We start from the raw sequence: 6,132 nt of genomic DNA, 5'->3' as shown, positions 1-6,132 counted from the left end.
ACTATGGTAATGAATATATCCTTTCTGGACTAGCCCCTCCGGTTTATATAGGCACCGGGGGGGATCTAGGGTTACATAGAGTCGGTTACATAAGAAGGAATCTTCATAGTCGGTTGCCAAGCTTGCCTTCCACGCTAAGGAGAGTCCAATCCGGATAGAGGTACAGTCGTCGGCCTTCATGTCTTCATAGCCCATCAGTCCGGCCCATGGATAATAGGCCGAACGACCGAGGACCCCTTAGTCTAGGACTTCCTCAGTAGCCCCTGAACCTGGCTTCAATGACGAGGAGTCCGGCGCGCAGATTGTCTTCGGATGCGATGATAGTATCCGGACTTGTCACACACACCATACATAACTGCACAGAGAATATATTTTCACACGAGTCTAATCTGCTGATGACCTGACGTTTGTCCGGTCATAATTTTGAACCGTTTTTGTTTGTCGCTCCACGTTTCGAGATGCAGTTGCCATTGGCACATCTTGTCGAAGCAGAGATCGTGTCCCCATATCGCAGGATTCTCATCAATGCAGGCATGGGTAACCCAACTGTGCCGTTTATACAGCACCTAGGAATAGGCGAATCTTAAGGCGAGTGAGGAGGCATTTAATATTCGTCGCCTTTATAAGGGGATAAGGATTCCCTCTTCCTCTCTCACGCCCTCTATTTGTCTCCGCCTTTCCAATCTCGAGCTCCAGCGCCCAAGTTCTCATCTCCTTTCCACTCAAGCAACCATCTCCGGATCCAGAGGTCAAGGAAAGTGGATGGGCTCCTCCGTCAAGGAGGAGGACATTACTCAGCTTCAGGTGGCCGGATACTTGGCGAAGGAGATCACTCACTGCCTGCCGACTGAGGGACAAGTCATCCCCACGCCGAAGCCCACCGAGAGGGTAGTGTTCATCCCCCATTTCTTCCGCGGGCTAGGGTTTCCACTCCACCCTTTCGTCCGCGGGCTGATGTATTATTATGGGATAGATTTCCATGATCTGTCCCAGAATTCCTTCCTCAACATCTCGGTGTTTATCATCGTGTGTGAGGCCTTCCTCCGCATCCAACCCCACTCCGGGTTGTGGCTCAAAGTCTTTAACATGAGGCCGAAGGTGGTGGATGGCCAGCACGCGGAGTGCGGAGGAGCCATGGTGAGTAGGTTGTCCAACGTCTCCTGGCCCAAAGGTACTTTTGTGGACATGGTAAAGGAGTGGCAGAAGCAGTGGTTCTACATCACAGAACCTCGCGGGACCACCTGGGCCGCAGCTGCCGAATTCTGCTCTGGTGCTCCCATGCGACTCACCTCCTGGGTCGAGAAGAGTACGGACTGGTGTTCACCTGATGACCTGATAGCGCTGCAGACGTGCATTCAAAGAATGGTAACCAAGAACGTCAAGCTCGTTGATGTGATCTAGGTGATGCTAGTTCGCTGGATCCTTCCGTGCCAGCACCGAAGCTACCCTCTGTGGGAGTTCAACCCGAAGAAACACCAGACCCTAGTAAGGCTCTTCGAGACTACTCACAAAGGTGCATGGAAGTTGCTCTTTAAGGGCAACGAGAAACCGCCGGCCGCAGATTCAGATCGCGGACACAACGCTAAACACCTCGCTAGCGAGGTATGTCCTTTTTGATGCATTATCCACTTGTTTGTTTCAAGGATGATGCCTGAGCTTTTATTATTGTTTTTTAGGACTGGATGGAGAGGGTGAAGCAGATCCAGTGTCTGGCTTAGCTGCCTGAAGAACCATTCATCCCGTGTCCAGCGAAGATGCTGGTGCCGACGCCTTATAAGGCGCCGGAGAAGAAGGCCAAGAAGAAGGCCAAGGGGGCCAAGAATGGCCCCCGTTGCAAGGGCACTTCGGACGTGACGTCCGAAGACAACGAAGCTCATTCCACTCTCCCTGAGGACAATGGCGAGGAAGAGGAGGAGGAGGAGGAAAACAACCCTCCCCTTGAGGAGAGGAAGAAGAAGAGGGCGGCTTCGACGCATCCGGAGGACGAGACACCCAAGAAGGGGAAGGGCATCCCAGCAGTCAACACCGCATGGGACGTTGACAGCAGCCCGGAACGACATCCCCGCACTAAGCCCCAGGCCGCATCGTAAGTGACATGGCTCGCTCATGCACGCATCTGGCCCTTTCTCTTCATTATCTTGACATAGTTAATTGTACTATTGCAGTCTGGCCCGCGACCTTATCCAGCGACCCTCATCTGGAGGTTCGTTGGCTCCGTCGGAGATGGCGAGCATGTCGCCACCGCCTTCTTATTCCCCCGGGGTCTGGGATGACACTGAAGTGTTATCCCAGAGGACCGCTCCGAACCGGGGAGGAGCCCAGGACGCCGTCCGGGAGGCGCCATAAGGCGAGACCTCCACTGCCGGACACATGGGGGAGCCGATCCCCATGGAGACTGATGAAGAGGGCCGCATCCAGTTCGGCCCTCAGTCGAATACGATTCTGGAGACCCATATGGAGTTGGGCGAGAAGCCCCCTTTGAAGGAGAGGGTGCGCCGCCTCCACCGGTGGCCCCTGTCCATCGAGGGGCGCCGGATAACTTGATGGAGGCGCTTCGAGGCGCCCCCGTCGTGGACGAGCACCGTGTCCTTATGAGTGTGGTGATCAAGAAGATTCAGTGCGCCAAGAGTGGTATGAATGAAGCCTGCAGCAGCCTGTTGACAGGTTTCGAGGTATGAAAGAGAAAAAACTGTGTAGATAGTTGCCCCTGAGACACTGTCCGGTGTTCGGCAAGAAGAACCGGACAGAGGATCAATCTTTTGTTATAGGAGACTAACATAATATGGATGGATAAGCAGGCGTCGCTGTTGGCCGCAACCTTGCATGTTGCCAAAGTCTTTGCACTGAGGCAAAGGCTGGAGCAGATCGAGAACGAGCTCGGCGAGGTTAGGGTTCGGCTCCAGGAGGAGCAAGGTGAGTGACGACTTGTTGTGTGTTCGAAAGGAGTAGGCGCTGTATATTGACCGCGGTGTCGTAATATGTGCAGGAGCCACAACTGAGTTCAAGGCCCTAAAGAAGGCCCTGGGCAAGGCCGAGGAGAAGGCTATCCAACAGCAAGCCGCCCGTAAGAAGCTCAAGGCCCGGGTCAAAGAAGTCCAGCAGGAGCTCCAGGATGCGGTGAAAAAAATTCGAGGCCTTGGAGCATGATGCGTCGGTTCAAGGGGCCGAACTCGCCAAGGCTCATCACTGCACGGAGACTGCATGGAATGAGGCCTAGGCCGCCCTCCAGGAGATCCAGGAGGCCAAGAAGATCACGGCGGGTAAGGCATTTAAGATGTAAAGCAAGTATGCGGAGAAGCAATACCTTTTACTAACTCGGGTTCGGAGTTCCCCGGGAGCATTTGCGGATTTACCACGCAGCGTATCAGACGCCGCGGAGTTCTACCGAGACGAAGGAGGGGGTTCTATGAAGAAGCTATTCTGGTCGCAGTATGCGGTGCCAGAGCATCCCGTGTCCTTCACCGATCAGCTGAAACAACTGGTGGAGCTGCATAGGGTGGCCGAACTAGCCATGAATGATTTGATAATCCGGCTATGGCCAGCCGAAGCTATGCCAAGCAGCTACTTCAGACTCATGAGGCGGATGGTGAACGTGTGTACTCGGCTGGACGTCATCAAGCGCTCGGCCTGTATTGAAGGTGCACACATGGCCTTCGCCCGTTGCAAGATGTGGTGAGCGAAGATGGATGCCATCGAGGTGACCAGAGGGCCACTGGAGGGCAAGGAGCACCGCACACCCGAATGGTATTTTGCGAATGTCCTGGAGGGGTCTCGCCTTGCGGCAGCACAATGTTCGCAGGACGTTGTATTCAAATAAATGTATTCATGTTGCCTTTACCTTGTATTATGAAAAACAAAGCCTGTTTTGTAATGTAATTTTGTTATGCTTTAATTGTTTCCTCCTGTGCGACCGTGTTGTATGTAATCTGAGGGTTGGCCAGTCGTCGGCTTCTACCCCCACGTAGGTAGTATGGAGGTGTTCGGGATGGAATCTAAACAATCTTGATCCAATTATATGGTCCTTGAAGGAGTTGTTTAGCGCAACGAACAAGGCAATCAGACTATTCGGCTTAAACACCCTCACTTAGCCATAGGAGTTTTATAATAAAGCATGGGCGCAGCCCCTGGTTCAAACCAGAGTGCTGTCAGCATCTGATCAGGAAGTGCCGATCTTTCGCATAATGCGGGAAAAATCTCCAACGATTTGTAACCCTCGAACAGCTGACCGGCTCTCGCCGTATCATGACAGACAGTTTTCGGCTTTCTCTACGGAGGCGCTCATCTAGTCAAGGCCAGGGCACAATCGCAGTAGTTCTCCCTTTACTAACCTAGATGATTTAGCGGAATGTAGGGTAGCAAGCACAGGAGCCGGGCAACCCAACTATTAACCAAAGACATGATTCAGAGCCAATGCATATAATGCTAAATTCTGGGTGCCGAACTTATCTTTAAGGAGTGTTCAGACTTTGTTGTCGTATCGTGAGGCGATGGGGAGTCCCTGGCAAATATGAAACGTACCAGAGTGTACGGTTGCTAGGAAATAAGTAATTTAAAGGAAAGCAGAGGGAGAACAGAGATAGGACCTGGGGCCCTTGAACTTGGATCATGAACTATTTCCATTATAATTGGGTTAATGCGTCCAAGCACATTGGTACAAAATAGTGCAATAAGCAACCGGCTATTTGCCATGCCACAACTGAAGGCGATCTGCGTGTGGGTCCTGAAAACGGATAGAGTAATCGCTGAGTTAGCCTCTAGGGCTTCCCATGTACGCATGTGCTCCGTGTCAATCCGGTGTGTTTATCCTTTGACAAGACCATTAATCAGGCCATCGAAGGAGGCCCACACAAGAGAACCTTGAGAAAAAAAGGAAAAGGAAATAGTGAAGTTATATGTGTGTCCGGGAGCGGTCTAGCCGAACTGTAGATCCCGGGCTAGCTTCTTCCTCCGTCAATGCCCATGGAATTTTGAGTGCGTAGTTATGTACGCGTGGTACGAATGCCACTACCTCATCGGGACTGGGAAGGAGGCCGAGTTGCTAATCGAGCTCTTGACGAGCCACGTTGTCCTGTTGCGATGCGGTCCAGACCCTCTTGGTGATGTCCAGGGGCTCGGCAGCCGGATTAAGGTTCTGCTTGAGAAGGCCACTCTGTATCTCTGCTGCAAGGGAGGCTGTGTGTTTTTCTGTTCAGAGGGAGCGTTCAGTGTTGCCATTGACTGTTATGACACCGCGTGGATCAAGCATCTTGAGCTTGATATAAGCATAGTGTGGGACTGCGTTGAATCTAGCAAACGCGGTTCGTCCGAGCAGTGCGTGGTAGCTGCTGCGGAAGGGGACGATATCGAAGATTAACTCTTCACTTCAGAAGTTGTCCGGAGAACCGAAGACCACCTCCAGCATGATTGAGCCCGTACAACAGGCCTCTACGCCTGGTATGACTCCTTTAAAAGTAGTCCTTGTGGGTCTGACTCGTGAGGGATTAATGCCCATCTTCCACACTGTATCCTGATAGAGCAGGTTGAGGTTGCTTCCACCGTCCATCAGGACTCGTGTTAGGAGAAATCCGTCAATGATTGGGTCGAGGACCAGTGCGGCCGAACCGCCATGGCGGATGCTAGTTGGGTGATCTCGACGATCGAAGGTGATCGGGAATGACGGCCACGGATTGAATTTTGGGGCGACTAGCTCTACCGCGTAGACGTCCCGGAGTGCTCGCTTGCGCTCCCTTTTGGTGATGTGTGTAGCGTATATCATGTTCACCGTTCTGACTTGAGGGGGAAATTTCTTCTGCCCCAGTGTTCGGCTGCCGGGGCTCTTCGTCCTCGTCCTCGCTTTGTGATCCCTTTTCTTTGTTTTCAGCATTTAACTTGCCAGCCTATTTGAAAACCCAACAATCTCTGTTGGTGTGATTGGCTTTTTTATTTGGGGTACCATGTATTTGGCACGAACGATAGATTATGCGATCCAGGATGGATTGTCCCTCACTGATCCTTTTGTAGGGCTTCTTTCGCTGGCCGGTCTTGGGGCCGCTGAATCCGGCGTTAACAGTGGTGTCATTGGTGTCGTCGCCATTGCTTTGACGTTTGTGTCTATTGCGCTGGAGCTTGCCGGAGCTGTTCTTGGCCTCGTAG

This window comes from Triticum urartu, chromosome 3 (assembly GCF_003073215.2).
Source record: "Triticum urartu cultivar G1812 chromosome 3, Tu2.1, whole genome shotgun sequence".
In the NCBI taxonomy this organism is placed as follows: Eukaryota; Viridiplantae; Streptophyta; class Magnoliopsida; order Poales; family Poaceae; genus Triticum; species Triticum urartu.
The sequence above is the reverse complement of the archived record's forward strand: the minus strand, read 5'-3'. Positions refer to the sequence as shown.